A 13484-nucleotide genomic window follows, 5' to 3' on the forward strand; every position below is an offset into this window, starting at 1 on the left:
ATAGGCCGACGAGATTTACGAATTATCATCAATATGTATAGGAACCAAAAGGCCAATATAAAGATAAAAGAACAAGAATCCGAGAATATTGATATAAAGAGAGGAGTAAGACAGGGTTGTGTTATGTCGCCGCTACTGTTTAACCTGTACAGTGAAGCCATATTTCAGGAATCGATAGCGGAGCTAAGTGATGGAATCTCTATAAACGGAAGAATAGTAAATAACATAAGATTCGCTGATGACACCGCTATAATGGCAGACACTCTGCAATCGCTACAAGAATTGCTAAATAGAATTAATGATTATTGCATTCGATACGGACTAAAAGTAAACAAGAAAAAAAAAACTAAATTTATGATTGTCTCAAAAGCAGAACATGGAAATGAAAGGTTAATCGTAGAGCAAACCCAAATAGAAAAAGTTAAAACATACAAATATCTGGGAACCTAGGTTGATGACAAAAATAACCAAAGCAAAGAAATTAACACGTTCGGCGCCCATAGAAACTCAATGTAGGTCTCCAAATCCCAACACCTTAAATTGCTTAAAAATAGTTTTTATTGCTTAGGTTTAATGAGTTATGCAATATGTATGTATATTTTTTTCATTTGGGGGGAATAAAGTTGGTGCCGTATATGTGACGGCGTGGGCCCTCTACATAAATGGTTATAACGAAGGGCCCACTGATGTATGGATAACGTCACTTGTATTTTATATAAAAACGATTTGATTTTGTGTAACGTTACAAACGTCACATCTTTGATATTTTATTTTTAAATAATTATTTTACCTTATTTCCTTTAATATTTCATTAATAATTATCTTCTTCTATTTGGTTTACCCATTTCCCCCTTTAAAAATCGGTTGGCGCTCATTTATTATCCTCTTTTATTATCCTCTGTTATTTCTATTTAATATATTTCTTTTCATCTAAAATCTAAATCATCATTCTGAACGCACCTCGTACATACTTACTCTGTAAGTATCTGTTTCAATACGGAACATGCCGCTACTTCATAGTACTTGGTTGTCATTTTAAACGTCGTTTTCAATGACAGTGTCACTTCATCGACTTGACCCCCTACTCCCTGACATACACTGGAAGGGAAAAATTAATCCTTAAAAAGGCATGTAATTCGAAAAATAAATCATTTTCATTTCATCAAATCATCTCTTGGGGTAAGGATAACATTATATTGTGATTATATTTCTCCGTCTAACAGTTTTTCTAATGGTTTTTTTATCTAACCTAACTTCCAATGTCAGACCATGTGTTCTGATATTTTAGTTTCAAATATAATTATCTTTTAATTTACATGTATGCACGTTTAGTAATCAGAATTTTAACTATTCTCATCTAAATTTCATTTGATTTATTCTTGTCATCTGCTACTCTTTCTGACGATTGGAACGGCAGATGGCACACGTTGGTTTTTGTTCTTGATGATTGATATGTGTCTCTATTTTATAGTTTTTTGGAAAGAAACCACTTTTCTCCCTCCGGGAGTTTCAACAACCCTCAAATCGCCGGCGATACAATAACGAGGACCATGTCATCAGGGCTGCAACCACATAACCAAGACTGCAACGACCAACATCCGTAGGCCTGGTGGAATACAACACCTACAACCCCAGAGCCCGTTGCAGAACCAGCAGCAGTACCATACGACATCAAGAAGATACCATCAGCTACCAAAAGCCATAAGTATAATCCAGAATTGTTAGTTTTTGGCAAGAATTTAAATACATTTGTTAATGCAATTTACTAAGTCATTTTATTTATTATATCTTTATGAACAATAAACATGATTAGTTAAAAACTATGTTTTGTTTGCTTCCATTCCAATTTTCATAGTTCATATCTGAGGTTAGGACAAGACGAACACACACCTGAGTGACTGAGCTAAGCTAAGGGTGTGACGATGGCTATCTTGGTTAGTTGAGGTAATATTTTCGAATATTGTTTCAATTAGCTGGGGTAGTCCATCGCTTTTTCGTTACACTGGCGCCCAACGTGTTTGTCTTATCCGAAGAATCGAGCTGTGAATGTGTGGTTTGGTAGCAGACAACAAGCATTAATAAATACTATTTTCACATATTTCATTTTATATTCAATTTTTGCAGTAAGTCTATATATATTATCTATTTTGGTACTTTTTTACTAATTTTTATATATTTTCACATGTTATGGGTCAAAAAGTATTACCAGTTTCAATAATTTAATTGTATATTTCAGCATAATTGATTTAAAATACATTTACAGTTGCAAATATTGGTATTTTTAACATTTTGATACTTTTTACCTATTTTTTTTAGCTAATTTTTATGTTAGGACCTTGATAGTAATGTCCACATGGTGTTTTTTTCTGTTTTTTTCAATTTAACCAGTTTTTTTTGGTAGTTCTTCTTTAATTACTCTTATTTTGTCGTAACTTTCCAAAACCCAAGAGAATTTTTCCATTTATTGTCATATTTTCTGTACTTTTTATACGTACTATTTCTTCTACGTTCTTTTCATAGGTACTTCTGTGTACTCTAAAGTGCATTTAAATCTTGTTTTATTACTTATTTTCAATTACTTTTTACTTATTCTTATATTTCCTAGTTGTTTTCATATATTTATTACCAATTTTGTACAACTACCAAAAATTTTGTTGTTTCCGTCGAACTTTCTGTTCGGATGGTATATACTACTTTACTTGTATAGTAAAGACTAGGACAATTTTCAAGTTCTTTTCTTTCATTGAGGTATTTTACTCTTATTCTTCTTCTTTACGTATTCAGAATATTAATGTAAATCATTCTTCTTCTTCTTGTGTTGAATCTCAAAAAATTTTTTGTTCGTAAAGCATGATATTTTACATTTTTCAATTTTTTGCATTAGTGCACTTATATTAATTATGATAAACATTATATTTAACATCTTTTTTATTTAACAATGCCCTATTTTTCTATATATTATTGTTTTATTATTTTATTTTGGGTGTTGTACTGATTTTTGATACAGATTAGCCCAAAAGCCTCATCCGGCACTTATAAGTTGTGTATGGCTTATATATAGCTGCATAGACACCTAGTGTTTTTTTTCCTAGGGTACATATAAGTTATCCATAGGGTTGGGCCAGATCATAAGAGTCTGAGTTCCGTTTTTTTGGTCTTAATGACTATGATATACAGTTTAATGCTGTATATTATTTTTAGGATGATGTCTTCTATAAATTTTTTCTTTTGGAGTTCAAACATTTCTATGCATATCTACTTTTAGAAATCTGGTGTAGAATGATGGCGCTTTGAAGTATGATTGTAGTTTAGCTACTAGCATTTGTTATTTTCCATCTTTGCAAATCATATTTATGCATTTTTATACATATATTTTGTTCTCTAGTGTAGATCCCTGGTATGCATTTGATGGAAGTAGCATTTGCATTATGTATCATTATCTCTCTCTCTCTCTCTCTTTATTAACTTATTGGTTAAGTCTTTTAGGACTGGTTTTATGCAGTTTTTTCAAACCCTTTGGTGTAGAACTTTGTCTTATTTGGCTTTCCATATAGTTGGTACTTATTTTTTTTAATGGTTTATCTATAGTTGCACTTGCATTTCTTTTTATTACTTATATTATACTTATATTATCTTTATCTACTTTTATGCTTTTACTTACCTTGTCATATTGATTATTATTTTTATTACCTTACTTTCGGTACTCAAGTTATCCAAGTACTTATTATTTTGTCGAGATTCAGTTCTTAGTAGCTCTATTAGCTATTTATTTTATTAAGGATGTAATATCCATTATACAATTACTTAAATTTGGTTATATGCCTTTTATTTTATATAAATACCAGAATATTTGCAATGCAATTCATTTTTAATATGTCTACATTATTTGACTATGGTTACTTACTTACTTTTGGATTCTTAGTAAAATTTAATTATTACTTACACTTTATACTACATGTCTTTATAATTTTGAATTAATTTCATACTTTTTTAAAGTACATTTATTTTTTTTCCAGAGATAGATATTCTCTGATGTCATTTATTTATAATAAATAAATATTTTATAGTGTGATGAATACTACAATTCATTGGGTAATATTTTTATTTTCCCCAGAGTAACATCTGAAAATTATTTTGGTACTTTAAAATTTTTTATGATTAATAATTTAAATTAACTATATACATTGACTTAATATTTACTTTATTATGAGTATTTATTTTTGATTTGTTCTGAACGATTACTACTGCATATATTTATTTCTGGTTAGAACTTTGATTTCTTGTTTTCCTTGAGAAAAATTTCTCACCTGTGTTCGAAATTTTTCTGATGAGTGGAGGGAGTGTGTAACATTCCTGTTTTCTTTGGGAAAAATTTCTCACGTGTGTTCAAAATTTTTCTGATGGGTGAGAGGAGTGTGTAACGTTACAAACGTCACATCTTTGATATTTTATTTTTAAATAATTATTTTACCTTATTTCCTTTAATATTTCATTAATAATTATCTTCTTCTATTTGGTTTACCCATTTCCCCCTTTAAAAATCGGTTGGCGCTCATTTATTATCCTCTTTTATTATCTTCTCTTATTTCTATTTAATATATTTCTTTTCATCTAAAATCTAAATCATCATTCTGAACGCACCTCGTACATACTTACTCTGTAAGTATCTGTTTCAATACGGAACATGCCGCTACTTCATAGTACTTGGTTATCATTTTAAACGTCGTTTTCAATGACAGTGTCACTTCATCGACTTGACCCCCTACTCCCTGACATACACTGGAAGGGAAAAATTAATCCTTAAAAAGGATTGTAATTCGAAAAATAAATCATTTTCATTTCATCAAATCATCTCTTGGGGTAAGGATAACATTATATTGTGATTATATTTCTCCGTCTAACAGTTTTTCTAATGGATTTTTAACTAACCTAACTTCCAATGTCAGACCATGTGTTCTGATATTTTAGTTTCAAATATAATTATCTTTTAATTTACATGTATGCACGTTTAGTAATCAGAATTTTAACTATTCTCATCTAAATTTCATTTGATTTATTCTTGTCACCTGCTACTCTTTCTGACGATTGGAACGGCAGATGGCACACGTTGGTTTTTCTTCTTGATGATTGATATGTGTCTCTATTTTATAGTTTTTTGGAAAGAAACCACTTTTCTCCCTCCGGGAGTTTCAACAACCCTCAAATCGCCGGCGATACAATAACGAGGACCATGTCATCAGGGCTGCAACCACATAACCAAGACTGCAACGACCAACATCCGTAGGCCTGGTGGAATACAACACCTACAACCCCAGAGCCCGTTGCAGAACCAGCAGCAGTACCATACGACATCAAGAAGATACCATCAGCTACCAAAAGCCATAAGTATAATCCAGAATTGTTAGTTTTTGGCAAGAATTTAAATACATTTGTTAATGCAATTTACTAAGTCATTTTATTTATTATATCTTTATGAACAATAAACATGATTAGTTAAAAACTATGTTTTGTTTGCTTCCATTCCAATTTTCATAGTTCATATCTGAGGTTAGGACAAGACGAACACACACCTGAGTGACTGAGCTAAGCTAAGGGTGTGACGATGGCTATCTTGGTTAGTTGAGGTAATATTTTCGAATATTGTTTCAATTAGCTGGGGTAGTCCATCGCTTTTTCGTTACATTTGGTTTATTTTATTTGTCACCAATAATAAAATATAAATAGAACAAATGACACAAATTAAAAAAATCATACCTACTAATATTATAACTTTAAATAAAGTGAAAACTAATAAAACAAATAATGTTTTATATACACAATATGCAGTACATACTGTGCACAAAAAGAAACACACGTTGTACACATTGCACACCAAGAAAGAAGTTCAGGTTCTTTCATGATATTGTTTGAAGCAGGATTCTAGACATAAACCTGGGTTACCGGAACAAGATTTACAAAAAAATAAACTCTCTTTGCGAACAACATTCTTTGAGCAAAAGCGGCATCGCTCCATAAATCTCCTACCACTTGGGTTTTTTGGACACTTAGGTGGAAGATAAGAATGAGAATTTTCAGCGACGTTTGTGTCATGAACTTCATCTTTTTTTGTTTAAAGTAACGCTTCTATAATAGATAAGGGAAAATCGAACAATGGCATTTTGGGTTTAGATTAATATTTGTTATATACCTAGCATCCATGAGTTGTGAATCATCATCTCAATCAGATGAATACCTACTTTCTTATACCATCTAAGTGTCTTTATATTTTATGGATAATAAGACATAATCTGATCTTGTAAATCTATTCCTGACATATACCAATTGTATTGCACAATCGGTATAAGTTTAGTATCTTTTTGTCCTTGTAGCGTCCTCCAAAACCTTTTCGTGCTCGGTTGTGATGTATAGCCCCTCTCTTTTATCTCTCCATTTACCAATACACACGTCTCCACAATTACGTTGCACCATTTCACCAATATTTAATTTTGCCTTAGTCACTCTAAGATTTTCTTTTCTTGCAGCTCGCAGAGATTCAAGGCATAAAGTATTTCTAGCCAACAATTGCTTGGAAAGACCAACAGAATTGTAGAAGTTGTCCATTGTTCATCTATAAGCTGTGGCCATTTCCAAAATAATCTGTCATTAAGTGAAGTACAACTTTGTACAACTTTGAAGTACAGCCGTGAACTTTGAAGTACACATCATTATCCCAATCATAATCAAACTTTTATTCTAAGTAAATCATGTCTTTTTTATTAGGGATAATGTTACTTCGAATTTTATTACCATCTTATCTACGAATTATGTAAACAAAATTCTGACCCAAGTGCACTTTTGTAAATTATAAATACTTACTAAAATTCCCCTGAACCAGTGAGAAAGCCTACTACAAACGCCCACTTTATAGGAACTGTTATTTATAAACGTGTTTACGTCATCACATATACGGCGCGGGCCCTACAATAGAACACGCTAATGCCGTATATGTCACGGCGTGAGCTCTGAACGTGTTTAAGTGCGAATTGAAACTGCAAGGCAAGCATTTATAAAAGTAAAGACACTGCTTACAAACAAAGACATTTAGTTGCCTCTCTCAGATTGAGGGCTTTAAGATTCTATATATTTTCTATATTGCTATACGGAATGGAAACTTGGACATTGAAGAAACAACACATAAGAAGAATAGAAGCGTTCGAAATGTGGTGTTACAGAAGAATATTGAAAATCCAGTGGGTTCAAAGGATTATCAATGTTGAAGTGCTATGACGTTTAAATAAGGAGTTAGAAATTATGAAAAGCATAAAAACTAGAAAACCGGAATATTTGGGTCACGTTACCAGAGGAGAAAAATATGAGTTGCTGAGAATTATTATGCAAGGAAGTATCCAACAAAGGAGAAGCGTAGGAAGAAGACGCATCTCCTGGCTGAGGAACCTTAGAGAATGGTTTAACTGTAGTTCATTACAACTGTTCAGAGCAGCAGCCAACAAAGTAACCATAGCCATTATGATATCCAACCTCAGATAGGAGAGGCCGTCGGAGAACTTAAAAAAAAATGAAGCCGTCGCACATGTAGCCGGTGTAGGGAACAACATTTTCATGGAGAATATCCGTGATGTAACGATCCGCTGCCAAACCCCCTCCGCGAACACTACCGGGTACGCACACAAGCTCTGTTTTTTTTATTGTAAAGATAAAGTACCCCAAAATATACACGAACCACCTACATAGCTCATTATTTCGACACACCAGTACTGAACAAATCATTCTCTGGGCCTCCGATAGACGTGTCGTCTTCTTTCATTGCTTTATAAGCACATTCGAATATCGTCAGACAATAAAACTCTGTATCATTGGCCAAGGTCCCAATTGACGTGTTCTCGACCAGGCGTGAGGAGACCAAGAGGAGGACCATAGATGAGAGAGAGAGAGAGGTAGATAACATAAAAAAGGATAGCCCAGTGGCGTAGCTGAAGATTGCGGGGCGGCCCCCCGCGACATTTTTGTGGGGCACAGTATTATAAACATAACGAAACCTAATAACAGTAGAATTACTAAAATATGTGTAAATAACAATATTTGGCCTTTCTAAATAAGTCTTCGTCAGTTAGTGTTAATAGAGTTTTTGGGAATAGACATGAAAACCTATACTTTCATGTCTCATAATCCGACAAACCTATTAGTAAGTTGTTGCAATACTATATTTAAATTGGGGTGAAGTCGAGTTCGCTCCGCTTCGTTCAGGTATATTTTAGAAGGGTACGAATTGGCTCCCGCATGAATGCGGGTAGGCTCTCATATAATCGCGGAAACATTAGACATTGTTGCCAAATCGTGTAATATTTATACTGCTTAGGAAATTTACATAGTGATATAGACTTTTATAGGAAAATTATACTTTTAGACAAATACTTTTTGAGTTTGTTTTAGTTCAACATTGGCATATGTGGCAATTTTAACACAAATTATCGGTGTCGGCCGGTATGCGCTCGACCGTTTGCTCTTACCTGAAATCGTCCGGTTTGCGCTCTACACTCTAATACCCGAAAGTTAAGTTAGGACCGAAGGGTTAGGTCTTCCTCCTTTCCCATAGATATTTCTAGGAAGGTACCTGTTTCTAACAAAAAGAGAAAATTTGAAAGAAGTGACAACGCTGGGTGATATTTTCGACATGTTTAGGTAAAATAAATTTTGTCTATGGGAGCCAATTCGGACTCTACCTTTTTTAGTTCAGGTAAAATTCTTACCATTGAGAGCGAACTCGACCCCGTCCCTAAATTTACATTTAAAACATTAACTTCAAATTTTTTTTTGCTACAAGTTATTTTTTCGTCGCAGCTGAGCTCATCGTAAATTTTTTATACGTTTTACCCGTTTATTTTTAAATTCCTATATATATATATATATATATATATATATATATATATATATATATATATATATATATATATATTGATGTGATCTTGATTATTGATATGAGATAATATCCTTATTTGTCATTTAATTTAATCAATGCATTAATAATAATTTAATTAATTAACCAGATCACATATCAATATGTTTTCAATCTCAGGGCGAATTATAAAATTAATTACTTACTTTCGTGGCTTCTAAATATTTCTCAATGGTTCCTAATCGGGATAGGAAAGAAAAGAGTAAAATAATACACACATATGGGTTACAATTATATCAAAATATTGTTTATTTTATTTAAATGGCAATCACTGCTTAATATTTGCTAGATCTTATTATTCTTAAACATAACATTTACAAATGGGAATCTTATTTCCTTTTGGTTTCCAATTGAAAGTTTTTATTAACATTTAACTATTAGGATTTATTAGCAACAATTCTATTTAAGTTTGATGAAGCTTTTCTGATATTATTGATTATGTTCTTCAATTATTAATGTGGTATTTAATACGAAAAAGCCATACATTCATGTCCAAACAAATGAGACTGACCTTTTTCTGGTGAACTGAGAATGTCTTCACACAAAACCCGTTTCCTGCTATCCTTGGCTGCGATCAAAACCTCGTCCTGGCTTTCAGTAATGTTCTCCTTTGAAAACTAGCTCGTATATAGCTCTCGTTCCTGCTTCTGTCGTGATGCTGTATTCTACCTTTTTCGAAACTGCAATCAGCTACCGGGACACTCTTGGCTCAAGGAGGTTCTTTTACCCTCGACCTGGCCTACCTCTCGTTCCACGATAGATACTCCACACTCACGGAACTACACCGGCTTTTTTCACTCTCCGTACACTACCGTCTACTACTGGACCTCTCTTCTCGACAGCTCATCTCTTCTTTTGAGGAATCCCAGTTTTCTTTTGCTTTTGATACTCTCAATTTTTCTTCTTCTGGGCTCAACTCTTCTTTTGAGGAGCCACAGGTTTCATTTTCTTTTGTCTTTTTCTGACTTTTTCTCCCTTTTCTTCTTTGTCCTTGCTTCGTTGCCAAATTCATTTCCACTGTTTGTTCTTTACCTGATTCGTCCGTATTTTGTTTCTCCTGTTCCTTGTCCTGTTCTTCTTCTTTACTATCGAACCATAGGCTTGCTTCATATTTGAGATGGTTTCTGATAGTTTCTTTTGCTGTTTCGAAATTTCCGATGTGTTGTATTTTCTTTTTCAGGCTATTTATGAACGGCACTGGGTGTAATCTTCTTACATCCCCGCCAAACCTTATCTTCACGTCATCTGTGCTATGTATAACCATTTCTCTTCTTTCTCCTACATTTTGTTGCGTCCGGTTTTCGGTGACTTGTTTTTCTATTTCTGTGATTCTTTTTTCCACTTCTACTCTGTCTACTTGAATAGCATTTTCCAACTTATTTTCCAAATTTTCTATTTCCTTTTTCTGGCAATTCGTTATTTCCTTTATTTTGCTTTTGATTTCTTTTTGATTGTCATCCAGTTTTTGTTGTATTTCATCCATTTTCTGTTCCATTCTTTGTGACTGGAGTTGCATCATTTGTAATAATTTATCTATTCCTGATAATTCTTGCTGTTCTGATGCCATGATTGTCGTGTCTAAAATATCTTCTTGGTCTGAATTATTCTCTTGGTTTGAATGTTCTTTTTGTTTTTTGTTGTCTTTGCTTTGGCTTCTTGTCACAGACATTTGTTTTCAAGAAGTACTGTCCCCGCCAAATATGAAATTTTACTAGTATGTTACCAAGACGACTTTTTCTCACCCAAACATTATAAATTGTCAATAAATATATCAAATGTAAATATTGTAAAAATAAAATATTAAATCAGTTATGTAAAATTTGTACCCAAAGAGATCTAAAATTTTATGTTATCAAATGTAAGTATCTCACTTTTTACCACAGGCATATAAATTTTCAAATACCGCCTTTACTCTTTCCATCCTTCAAATTTGCCATTAGAAATATTTTTCAATGCTTTCCACGTTGGACGACAGTTGATGTGATCTTGATAATTGATATGAGATAATATTCTTATATGTCATTTAATTTAATCAATGCATTAATCATAATCTAATTAATTTACCAGATCACATATCAATATGTTTTCAATCTCAGGGCGAATTATAAAATTAATTACTTACTCTCGTGGCTTCTAAGTATTTCTCAATGGTTCCTAATCGGGATAGGACAGAAAAGAGTAAAATAATACACACATATGGGTTACAATTATAATCAAAATATTGTTTATTTTATTTAAATGGCAATCACTGCTTAATATTTGCTAGATCTTATTTTTCTTAAACATAACATTTACAAATGGGAACCTTATTTCCTTTTGGTTTCCAATTGAAAGTTTTTATTAACATTTAACTATTAGGATTTATTAGCAACAATTCTATTTAAGTTTGATGAAGCTTTTCTGATATTATTTATTATGTTCTTCAATTTATAATGTGGTATTTAATACGAAAAAACCCATACATTCATGTCCAAACAAATGAGACTGACCTTTTTCTGGTGAACTGAGAATGTCTTCACACAAGACCCGTTTCCTGCTATCCTTGGCTGCGATCAAAACCTCGTCCTGGCTTTCAGTAATGTTCTCCTTTATAAACTAGCTCGTATAGCTCTCGTACCTGCTTCTGTCGTGATGCTGTATTCTACCTTTTTCGAAACTGCAATCAGCTAACGGGACACTCTTGGCTCAAGGAGGTTCTTTTACTCTCAACCTGGCCTACCTCTCGTTCCACGATAGATACTCCACACTCACGGAACTACACCGGCTTTCTCACTCTCCGTACACTACCGTCTACTACTCGACTTCACTTCTCGACAGCTCAAAACATTCTGATCTATCTTTTTCATTCATTCCCCTACTTTCTAAATATCCCTTCCAGATTCACAAATCAACCTTCCACCACCAACTGTCATTCGTAGTATTCCTCAAAACCAATTTTAGAATGGGAATTAACTATTTTTTTTTTTGAAATCCATTAAGCATATTTAGAAAGATTAAAAATTGGTTTTGAGGAATACTGCGAATGAGAGTTGGTGGTGGAAGGTTGATTTGTGAATCTGGAAGGGATATTTAGAAAGTAGGGGAATGAATGAAAAAGATAGATCAGAATGTTTTGAGCTGTCGAGAAGTGAAGTCGAGTAGTAGACGGTAGTGTACGGAGAGTGAGAAAGCCGGTGTAGTTCCGTGAGTGTGGAGTATCTATCGTGGAACAAGAGGTAGGCCAGGTTGAGAGTAAAAGAACCTCCTTGAGCCAAGAGTGTCCCGGTAGCTGATTGCAGTTTCGAAAAAGGTAGAATACAGCATCACGACAGAAGCAGGTACGAGAGCTATACGAGCTAGTTTTCAAAGGAGAACATTACTGAAAGCCAGGACGAGGTTTTGATCGCAGCCAAGGATAGCAGGAAACGGGTCTTGTGTGAAGACATTCTCAGTTCACCAGAAAAAGGTCAGTCTCATTTGTTTGGACATGAATGTATGGGTTTTTTCGTATTAAATACCACATTATAAATTGAAGAACATAATAAATAATATCAGAAAAGCTTCGTCAAACTTAAATAGAATTGTTGCTAATAAATCCTAATAGTTAAATGTTAATAAAAACTTTCAATTGGAAACCAAAAGGAAATAAGGTTCCCATTTGTAAATGTTATGTTTAAGAAAAATAAGATCTAGCAAATATTAAGCAGTGATTGCCATTTAAATAAAATAAACAATATTTTGATTATAATTGTAACCCATATGTGTGTATTATTTTACTCTTTTCTGTCCTATCCCGATTAGGAACCATTGAGAAATACTTAGAAGCCACGAGAGTAAGTAATTAATTTTATAATTCGCCCTGAGATTGAAAAGATATTGATATGTGATCTGGTAAATTAATTAGATTATGATTAATGCATTGATTAAATTAAATGACATATAAGAATATTATCTCATATCAATAATCAAGATCACATCAATATATATATATATATATATATATATATATATATATATATATATATATATATAAATCCTACTATCAATTTGGCATCGATACATTATGCATTTACCATCAATTTGGCATCGTCTTGCAAAGTGGCATCTGTATATCGATGCCACTTTACACTACCTTAATAACTTTTTTCCTGTACTTGTTAGCAGAAGTCTAATCAACTCTGTAGTTAGAGATTTGATTCCTTGATGTTACTTTAATATATCAGCTTTCTTTGTTTATTCCTTACTGACTTATATAAGTTTATTCCATAAAATGTTTGAGTTCAAAATGATGGCACTGTGAAAATATTATATACATTTAGTTCAGTGTTTTACCGTTTTGTCGCTGCCGCTATATACATGAAAACGTATATCCCACTTTCATTATCAATCATTTTGGCATCAGAAATTTGGCATCACTGTTGAATACAATATTATCCACAACGAAAAATAGGCAATTTGAGAATGTATATATTATTTTCATCAACAAATCATTCTGGCATCAAGTTGTTTTCACCCAATTTTGAAAAAATGTGAAAGCTTATAATCCAAGGAT

The 13484-nt window shown here is 32.8% G+C and overlaps 1 long non-coding RNA gene across 2 annotated transcripts; it reads left to right on the forward strand.

The window, feature by feature from the left end:
* Positions 1-740: 740 nt before the first annotated feature.
* LOC126889586 (uncharacterized) lies at positions 741-5503 on the forward strand. 2 transcript variants are annotated; one of them, XR_007700089.1, is made up of 2 exons: positions 741-1179; positions 5152-5503. It is a non-coding gene; the product is annotated as an uncharacterized LOC126889586 (long non-coding RNA). The 2 variants fall into 2 exon arrangements; XR_007700088.1 differs by lacking the exon at positions 5152-5503 and adding an exon at positions 1472-1823.
* The last annotated feature ends 7981 nt before the right edge of the window (positions 5504-13484 follow it).

Source organism: Diabrotica virgifera, chromosome 8, assembly GCF_917563875.1.
Source record: "Diabrotica virgifera virgifera chromosome 8, PGI_DIABVI_V3a".
NCBI classification, from domain to species: Eukaryota; Metazoa; Arthropoda; class Insecta; order Coleoptera; family Chrysomelidae; genus Diabrotica; species Diabrotica virgifera.